The sequence below is a fragment of the Gopherus flavomarginatus genome, chromosome 7 (assembly GCF_025201925.1).
Source record: "Gopherus flavomarginatus isolate rGopFla2 chromosome 7, rGopFla2.mat.asm, whole genome shotgun sequence".
NCBI classification, from domain to species: domain Eukaryota; kingdom Metazoa; phylum Chordata; order Testudines; family Testudinidae; genus Gopherus; species Gopherus flavomarginatus.
In genome coordinates, this window is record NC_066623.1 from 48,110,983 (window position 1) to 48,121,216 (window position 10,234).

A 10,234-nucleotide genomic window follows, 5' to 3' on the forward strand; every position below is an offset into this window, starting at 1 on the left:
CGCTACATTTAATGCCCACAATTAGCTTGGCTCCTGTTACCGGCTGAGGCACTTGTTGTGCATAGGAATGCTCTCATCCAGCTCTACCCAAAGCTGAAAACTTCCTCAGATGGGGTGGCACCACTGGGTGCACAGCAGCACACGACACCATCCTGCCCACCACAACTGGCAGGCCTTTCAAACAGGCGTTCCCACTGCAGCTCAGTCTCCAGCCCTCCTGCTATGCCACATTCACAGGAGCAGGGAGCAACAACTGCTGACCAGCAGGGAGGGGAGAAGGCGGAGGAGACCCCCCCTACCAGTAGCCCTTCCCCTGGAGCCAAGAAGGGATCAAAGAGAGCAACCTGCAGGTGCCCCCAGGTTCTTCTGGGGTGGGAGGTGGTTGGGCTCCTACATTATCCACAGCAAAAGAGGGGCAGTGCAGGAAATGAACTGACCCTGAGCTGCTGGCATCTCCTCCCCAGTGACACAGCCCAGCCTTCTCTCTCTACCTTCCCCATGTGGGAGCCACTAGCAGGCTCCCTGTTTCTGATCTCGGGGGGACTGGGGAGCAGAGGCCCAGCACCCTTGCAGGCAGCAGCTATGGAGCCCAACAGAGAGGTCAGGCCAGGGTTGAATTAATTGCATTGACTAGATGGGAGTTGGCTTGGTTGCATGGAGGGGGTCGGGGGTAAATATTGTAGTGGTGCCAGCATGAGGCTGCTGACTTCACTGTATGGGGAAGGGAATGGAGTGGCAATGGGGGGCTGAATTAATTGCAGTAGGGCTGGGAGTTTGGAGATGGGAACAGTTGAACTAATGGCATTGGGGCAGAGATCTCTCCCCAGATCTCTTTGCTGATTGTGCCCCATGAACTGGTCAGGTGAGGACTCTGCACAGCTCCCCAGCCCCCTGGGCAGTGACCTCCCATCCCAGACTATAACAGATCCCAGCACTGTTTTATATTATTCCCTTGCTGGGGGAACATCATGAACAAGGTTTTGCCACTCACGGCCACTGCAGGTTGTGGTCTGCTTCACAGACTGACAGAGTCCTGTGGCACCTTATAGACTAACAGAAAGTTAGTCAGTCTATTAGTCTGTACAATGCCACAGGACTCTGTCGCTTTTTTACAGATCCAGACTAACACGGCTATCCCTCTGATACTTCACAGACTGAGAAACACTGCACATCTCAGCCACTGCTGCTGCCTTGTGGCAAACATGGGGGGCTATGGTGGCTGGATCCACCCCCCAACACACACACATCCCTTGTCCCTCTGGGGCCATGTGCAGAGGCCCTAGTACAGGCACTGGTTAGCACACACTGAAAGGAAAGGGCCTGAACAGGAGAGATCTGCAGACCTGACAGGGTCCAATTCTCACCCACCTACATGCACAGCTCCAGTGAAACACCCCCATCCTGCAGGCCAAGGGCAGGCCTCCCAGTCCTAAGCGTCAAGTTCCACTGTTCCCAGTGGGTGCTCGACCCCACTCCCGCCCCTGCCCCCATTCCACCCCTTCCCCAAAGTCCCCACCCCCATTCCACCCTCTTCCCCCAAGTCCCTGCCCCACCTCTTCTCTGCCTCCTCCCCTGAGCGCACTGTGTCCCCGCTCCTCAGCACTCCCTCCTGGAAAGTCCTAAGCGCCGGGAAGTGCTGCGAGATAGGCGGAGAAGCAGGGACGCAGCGTGCTGGGGGAGGGAGGTTGGACGAGGAGTTTGGCTGCCAATGGGTGCAGTGCACCCACTAATTTTTCCCCATGGATGCTCCAGCCCCTAAGCACCCAGGGAGTCGGTGCCTATACTCCCAGCCTCCCTGGGAATGTAGAGGAGGGCTTGTTGGCATTAGAGAGAGCACACACATCCAGTCCAAGGGCACGCCCAACCCTTCCTTTCCCCATGCATCATCTCAGCCAACTCTTAGGTTAGTAAATGAGCAGGAAGTGGTCATGCAGCACCCACAAGACAGCAGGACCCAGCCCTTCACAGGTATTTGGATGATTACTAAAATGGACAAGAGCTAGACACCTAGTTACCTTTGAAGCTCTAGGCCCAGCTGCCTGAGGCTCAGCTCCATAGACCCATGTGAACCCTGGCAAGGCAGTGAGGCTGGCAGAGGAGGGGCTGGTTGGAAGCAGGTTTGTTATCTCAGGTCTATCTTCTCCTTACAACCCACCCACCCTGAGCAGAGCACACAGCTTCTCTGCACTAGTGCTTAGGACAGGGCCACGATGAAGTGGGGATTTTCCCTTGTTATGCTGTATGTGAGCCTATGTAGGTCTTGCTGTTTTGCTAGCTGGTTGGGAGTCAAATCTGGCTGCGGAGTTCGGGTGCAGGGCCCTCTGCCTTCCCCAGAGTCCCACCTGGGCAGACTTGCTGTGGGAAGCACACAGTGAGAAAGGGGATGCTGAATGCTTCGAGGTCAGACCCAGGAAGGTCGAATCTGTGTAAGCTTCTTGCCCTGGAGACAGTATACTCAGAGAAAGGAGGCACGCTCCCCCGAGTCCTGACTGGAACTACTCCGTACAAAGCCAGAGCATCGCCCTGGTGACTCCGTGACAACTGGTAGCAGAGGTGGGATAAACTGGACCCCATAGACAGAGCATCCTGCAGTAAGTGACTGAGGAGCAGTAAAACAAAGGAGGATTAGCGAGAGACAGGCGTGCTGGAGACTCCGAGAGGTATGGTTCCAGGAGGAGCCTACGGCTTAACCTCGAGAGAGGTGGACCCCTGAAAAGGGCTGTCGCACTGAAGGGGTTCCTCCCAGGGATCATGGGGAGCTGAAAGAGCAAAGGCCTGTGAGTCCGTGACCACTTCTGAATAGCATGGAGATGGCCTATAACCACTTCCTTAAGAAGGTTATTGTGGTCCTGTGCAGAGAAAGATGGCTACACATTGGAAAGTTCACAGCTGATTGCTCAGTTGGAAGAGGAGGGCATTAACGCTTTCTTCCTTCCTTTGAGTGACGTAAAAGCATTTCCAGTACTCTCCGCTGTTAATTATTTTATCAGTAAAGCTTTAAAATGTAGACACTTGGTGCATTTAGTTATCTTCTCCCCCAAACAATCCTGTGGCGTCAGCCTAATCAATTGATGCTCCAGGCAGATTGGTAACAAAAATCTGTCACAATGTCTCACTACGGAGTCGGGGTGCAGGACCCTCTGACTTCCCCAGTAGTCCCGCCCGGGTGGACTCGCTGTGGGAAGCACATGGTGAGGAAGGGGATGCTGAATGCTCCGAGGTCAGACCCAGGAAAGTCAAAGCTGTGTAACCTTCTTGCTGTGGAGACAATATGCTCAGAGAGAGGAGGCATGCTCCCCCAGAGTCCTGATTGGCTTCGTATGGCATGACAAGGGCTGACTCGATGACAAGGGCTCACAGAGTACATCTATACTACCCACCGGCCTGGCAGGTAGTGTTCAATGTATTGGGGATTGATTTATTGCCTCTCATCTGGATGTGATAAATCAATCCACTAATCGATGCCCATATTCCACCTCGGCAGGAGGAGCAAGTGGAGTCAATGGGGGAGCTGCAGCAGTCAACTCGCCACCATGAGGACGGCCAGGTAAGTCAAACTAAGATAGTTAGGCTTCAGCTACATGAATAGCATAGCTGAAGTTACGTATCTTAGTTAACACCCCCCCCCCCCCCACTAGTGTAGCCCAGGCCACAGTAACAGGCTAACTAATGTTCCACAGGCCATGCTGAGGACTGGCATGGCTCCTCCACAGACCAGGAGTCTGCCCCGTTAGACACTATGCAGGCCTCAGACATGGCAGAGCTGAGGGCTGTAGAGCCCCAAAGACATTCATCATACAAGTATAGGACAGGAAGGGATCTCAAGAGGTCACCTAATCCACTCCCTTGCACTCAGGGCAAGACTAAGTATTATCTAGACCATCCCTGACAGGAGCCTTGTAACAAACTGATGTACTTGACGATTGTTATGTCCCCTCTCAGCCTTCTCTTCCCCGGACTAAACACACCCAGTTTTTTCAGTCATCCCTCCTAAGTTGTGTTTTCTAGACCTTTAATCATTTTTTGTTGCTCTTCTCTGAACTCTCTCCAGTTTGTCCACATCTTTCCTGAAATGTGGCACCCAGAACTGCAGCTGAGGCTCTACCAGTGTGGAGCAGAGCCGGAATGACTGTGCATCTCTCGCTCTGAGCACTCCTGCTAATATAGCCCAGCCCAGCGCGATGTCTAGTTTTTCTCCAGCAGCGTTACGCTGCCACAGGACAGAGCCGCCGGAGGACCACAAGTCCCCGGAAAGCAGAGCCACAGGCGCCGTGGGCGACACTGGCGGGTTGGCCCGGTGCATGCTGGGAGCTGTAGTCGGCGCTGCGCGGAGCGACGGGGTCCGCGGCTCGGCACCCAGCGGGCAGGGCCGCGCAGCCCGCTCACCGCTAGCCTCGGCCACCCCGCTGAACCCCTGGAGGGGCTCGGCGCTGCCCCGCCGGGCTCCAGGTACCCTGGGCTCCCCTCCACCAGGCCCGGGGGGCACAGCCCGGCCCGCGAGCGGCCCTGCCCTGTCCGCGCACTAGTCCAGGGTGGAAGCGGGGCGGGACCCTGGGGCGTTTTAACACGCGGCAGCCAGGAGACGCGCCGGGGCGGGGATCCCTCCCCAAGCCGGCCCGGCCCGCAGCGCCCCGTTTCCCGCAGAACGTTCCCCCGGAGCGAGCTCGTCCCGACCTCCCGCAACTTGTCCCAAAACTTCGGGGCCCGCCCGGCCGCTCCCGGGCTCTGCTCTCGCCCCACCGCGCTGGTGCAGTCCGGAGTCTTAGGCGACTGGGCTCCCAGCCCCGCAGCACTTACCCCGAGACGCGCCAGAGAAGGGCCACAGATTTCTATTCCCGGCCCAGCGTGAACTTCTGCCGGCTGATGCAAGACGCCGCCGAGCGCCGGGGCATTCTGCGGATTCCTGGGCCCCGGCCAACGTCCCACAATCCCACATCTTGCACATTTGGCTTCAATTAGGGGCTGGGGGAGCCAGACACCAATCAGAGCTGGCTTCTCTGCAGAGGCTCGCTCGGCCCAAGGGAATGCGCACAGAGCTGTAATTTACAGCAAAACCCATTCAGAGGAAGGAAACAATCCCAAAGCAGTGAGTGGCTTTACAGACCCAGGCAGATTGTTTCAGGGGTGTTTTATGGCTTGTTGATTTAGGTAGCAGAGCAGAGTTGTCTGTGAACGAGAGAAAGGATTAAAGGCAGCTCCTAGCTAATATCCCCCAGGTGCTGGTGCTGAATCTGGCTGCACGGACCTCCCCCCTTGACACAAAGGCCAGAAGAAGCAGTTGGGATAATCTGGTCTGCAGGGATCCTGCCTCCAGCCCCTTGAGGCTCTGTGTCGCTCCTGCAATGCTTGAGGGCCACTACACAGAGGCAAGGCCAGAGGGACTGCAGGGTGACCTCACAGCTCCTAGGGGATGAAATAATGAACCAGAACCCCCTGTGGGGCTTACCTCTTTCCATGGTGGAAACAGGACACTCCACATATCCAGGAGACAGCCTGAGCAAAGGGGGGCAGCCTGTAAATCTCCCTAGCCCAGAGAGTTGGGCCTTGGCAGAGGTGCGGGACCATGTTTCCCTGGAGGAGGGGAGCTCCCCTGTTTTATAATCCCTTCCTTCAGAGGGTGATGCTTGGGGACTGGATGGGTTCTTCTAGCTCCATGCTCAGTGTTTGGGAGGCTTCTTGGGATACCCAGGCCTGGGAGGCACCTCACTACTGCCTGCCCTTCACATGTGGAAGCCCTGTCTGCCTCTGCCAGGGATCAGCTCCCCGGCACCACCAGCCACAGGCAGCACCAGCATTCCCCTCTCAGCCCACGTGAGCTCCACTGCCCGCTGCAGGCTAGTAACAGGCACACCCCGTCCCTGAGCATCCCCAGGAATGCCCAGGCCCTGCTCCACTGGATGTTCACAGACTGGCTGCTCTCAGAGGAAAAGTGCACCCCAGCTTACCTGTTCTACCTCAGATCACTGCTGTGCTCAACCCTCAGCACTTAGGCTGGGTTCCATAGAAAGCAAGCATACATCTAGCAAAGACCAGAGATTCAAATGACAACAGGCAGAGCTATTGGAAACAAAGATTCACATAACAAAGCATAACACACATTCTAGAGCATAGACTCAAGTAACGAGATGCCCTCCTGTCTAACAAGGTGCTGCTCCATCGAAGTCTTTCTCCCAGTGATTTGCACCCAGGCTGGCTGAGCGTCAGAACCTCCTTTCAGAAGACCAAACCAGCTGGCAGTGTCTCCCCAGATGAAGGATATGCAGTGTCTCTCTGCACCCCTAGATATATTAGACCAGTCCTTTGTTGTTCACCTGTAATGAGGGTCTCCCACTCCCCTCACCCCACAGGTCCCCTCTTTCTGTACATTTCTTCTCCTGACATCCCCACAATCCCCTCATTAGCATTTGACTCAGGATGCAAATTGATTCCTATGGTAAGACTCACAATACACAATGGTTAGCAGGGAGATACCTGCCTCCCACCTGCTGTCTGGTGGAACTTGTCTCAAGGCATGTACCTCTTGGTGGCCTTCCCTTAACTACCAGGTTTTAAGACCATAATGTTCTATATATACACACATCTCTGTACGTATCAACTGCACATATACTTTGCAATGATGAGGGTAACCAATGCGACACAGACTTTCAGGAGAAACCTCCTTACCTGACACGCTTCGGTAAACTAATATGTAAATGCCAGACCCACTGGATCCCTGGGACCCTGATGCATCCCTATCTTCTCTGCCAATTGACATCAAGAGATCCCTGGGTCACAGTAGTGGAAGTGGCCTGGTGGAGCAGGAGCAGCAGGAGCCCTCCTCCGGTTAACAATGCTAAAACAGATTTCAAAGCAGAAAGGCACTGCATGGAGATGCTGTTCATTTGCCATGTGCAATCCCAATGTGGAGTGTCAGTGCATGAGATTCCATCTGCAGGCACAGGTCAGAGGAGCTTCCTACCTAGGGTGCAGAGAGCATCACATATGTTAGGGCCAGCAGGGACTAGTAGATCATCTAGTCTGACCTCCTATACGACACAGACCAGCGACTTATACACAGTGATTCCTGCACCCAGCCCAGAACTTCAGGCTGTGCTAGACAGTGAGCACCCAGGCTTGATGCACAGACTCCAAGTGATGGGGAATCCATCCCATCCCTAGGTGACTTGTTCCAGTGGTTACTTACTCACACTGTTAAAGATATGCCCCATAGTTACAATCTAAATTTCTTCAGCTTTCAGCCATTGGCTCCTTTTCTGCTTTTGCCTGCTAGATTGAAGAGCTGTCTGCTCCCTCCTTCCCATGTAAATACTTCTACACTGTGGTTGAGTCACCTCTTCTTGTTAAGAGTCAGTGAATGAGCAACTGAAAAGCAATAGAGACTGGGAGTGGCTGGGTAATTACACACATTGAATCTATTTCCCCATGTTAAGTATCCTCACACCTTCTTGTGAACTGTCTAAAATGGGCCATCTTGATTATCACTAAAAAAGTTTTTTTTTCTCCTCCTGATAATACCTCATCTTAATTAATTAGCCTCTCACAGTTGTTATGGCTACTTCCACCTTTTCATGCTCTCTGTATGTATATATATTTCTTACTATGTGTTCCATTCTGTGTAGCCAGTGAAGTGGGCTGTAGCCCACAAAAGCTTATGCGCAAATAAATTTGTTAGACTCTAAGGTGCCACAAGTACTCCTGTTCTTTTTTTGGAAAACCAGTGCTAAACCATCCCAGTGTGAATCCTGCTTTGCCACACACTGCCAGGACTGCCTGAGAGACCCACTCTCCTGCTCCTTGAGGCCTGGTCTCCTCCCCACCTCCACACACACACACAGAGTTGGTCCTGGCTGGGGTATCTGCTGGGTTGAGCCCAGAAACCTCTGGATCTGAAAGCATGAGCCTCTACTGGTTGTGCTTAAAAAACAAAACAAACAAATAAACAATAGGTCTGTTAGCTCAGAGACAATAGCAAACTCAGAAACATCTATACCTGGTCTTTCCAATAGAGGGCAACAATGAACCAGGCTGCCTTAGCATAGGGTAAAGTAGAGGTAGGCAAACTGGCCTACGACGCTGTCCTGCCCAGCCCCTCCTCCGCAGTCACACTGCCATGCGGGCAGCACTCTGGACAGTGGGGCTGCGCGCTTCTGCCGAGCAGTGTGGCAGCGTGTCTGGCTCTGGCCGAGTTGCGCGATTGCCAGACATGCTGCTCTGAGCGGCATGACAAGGGAGCCAGGGGGTTGGATAAGGGGCAGGGGGTCCCGGCGGGTAGTCAGGGAGCAGGGGGCAGCTGGATGGGGCAGAGGTTCTGGGGGGCAGTTGGGGACAGGGAACCGGGGGGTTGGATAGATGTGGGGTTCTGGGGAGTCTGTCAAGGGGCCGTGGTGTGGATAGGGATTGGGATGGGGAACAGGGGATTGGATAGGCATGGGATCCCAGGGGGCCTGTAAAGGGGTGGGGGTGTGGATAGGGGTCAGGGGATGGGGAACAGGGGGTTGGATAGGTGTGGAGTCCCAGGGAGCCTGTCAAGAGGTGGGGGTGTGGATAGGAGTCAGAGCAATCAGGGGACTGGGAGCAAGGGGTTTGGATAGGGCGTGGGGTCCTGGGGGTGGTTAGGGACAAGGAGCAGGGGGGATTGAATGGGTCAGGGGTTCTGAGGGGGGCAGTCAGGGGGTGGGAAGTGGGAAGGGTTGGATAGGGGGTGGGGGCCAGGCTGTTTGGGGAGGCATAGCCTTCTCTATCCAGCCCTCCATACAGCTTTACAACCCCAATGTGGCCCTCGGGCCAAAAAGTTTGCCCACCCCTGAAGTAAAGCTTACTTACAGCAATCTCATGTATAGACAAGGTGTTACCCATAAGAAGAACTAGCTCACATGCAGCCATAATTTCAAGGAATTAAATGAAACTGTCTCCAGTAAAACCTCAGAGAGAATTGAAACTGCTGAGGGATAACTTGGAGCAGAAAGACTTTGAAATTATGTTTTAGTTTTAACACAAAACATTGTTAAACGGTGCTATAACCACAAAATGCCATGTACTGATAAGTGTTGTAGTAACAAGGATTAAATTGAGTGCTAATTAATTTTTAAGATAATAGAAATGCCTATGTTTACAATGTGTCAGTAATCAAATAAAATATTCAAGATCCATACTTGCGCAAGAAACTTTCACCTGTATTGTGCAATTTATTATTTCTTAAAAGTTTCTTTGTACCCCCAAACCACCCCTTGGGACCAATTTTAATGCATATTATAAAAAAACAACCCCTCAAACAGAGACCAACACCCACAAGATCTTCATCAAGCATTCTCAAAACTATGATACCTGCACGAGAAAATAAGAAAACAAATCAACAGAGCCAGATGTGTACCCAAAAGCCTCATGCTGCAAGACAAGCCCAAGAAAGAAACCAACAGAACTCCACTGGCCATCACTTACAGTCCTCAGCTAAAACCTCTCCAATGCATCATCAGGGATCTACAACCCATCCTAGACAACGATACCTCGTTTTCACAGGCCCTGGGAGGCAGGCCAGTCCTCGCCCACAGACAACCTGCCAACCTTAAGTATATTCTCACCAGCAACCACACACCGCACCATAGTAACTCTAACTCAGGAACCAATCCATGCAACAAACCTCAATGCCAACTCTGCCCATATATCTACACTAGTGACACCATCACAGGACCTAACTAGATCAGCCACAACATCACCGTTTCATTCATCTGCATATCCACCAATGTAATATACGCCATCATATGCCAGCAATGCCCCTCTGCTATGTACATCAGCCACACTGGACAGTCCCTACGTAAAAGGATAAATGGACACAAGTCAGATATCAGGAATGGCAATATACAAAAACCTGTAGGAGAACACTTCAATCTCCCTGGACACACAATAGCAGATTTAAAGGTAGCCATCCTGCAGCAAAACAACTTCAGGACCAGACTTCAAAGAGAAACTGCTGAACTTCAGTTCATTTGCATATTTGACATCATCAGCTCAAGATTAAACAAAGACTGTGAATGGCTAGCCAACTACAAAAGCAGTTTCTCCTCCCTTGCTATTCACACCTCAACTGCTAGAAGAAGGCCTCATCCTCCCTGATTGAGCTAACCTTGTTATCTCTAGACTGATCCTTGCCTGCATATTTATACCTGCCTCTGGAAATTTCCACTACATGCATCTGATGATGTGGATATTCACCCACAAAAGCTTATGCTCCATTACG

At 52.7% G+C, this 10,234-nt stretch overlaps 1 protein-coding gene across 3 annotated transcripts in view; it reads right to left on the reverse strand.

The window, feature by feature from the left end:
• DDR2 (discoidin domain receptor tyrosine kinase 2) overlaps positions 1–5,070 on the reverse strand; it is a 153,025-nt gene extending 147,955 nt beyond the window's left edge. For all 3 annotated transcript variants that reach the window (XM_050963124.1, XM_050963126.1, XM_050963125.1), the window contains exon 1: positions 4,798–5,070. The gene's annotated coding sequence lies outside the window, so the exon portion shown is untranslated. The remainder of the gene's footprint in view (positions 1–4,797) is intronic.
• Positions 5,071–10,234: the final 5,164 nt, after the last annotated feature.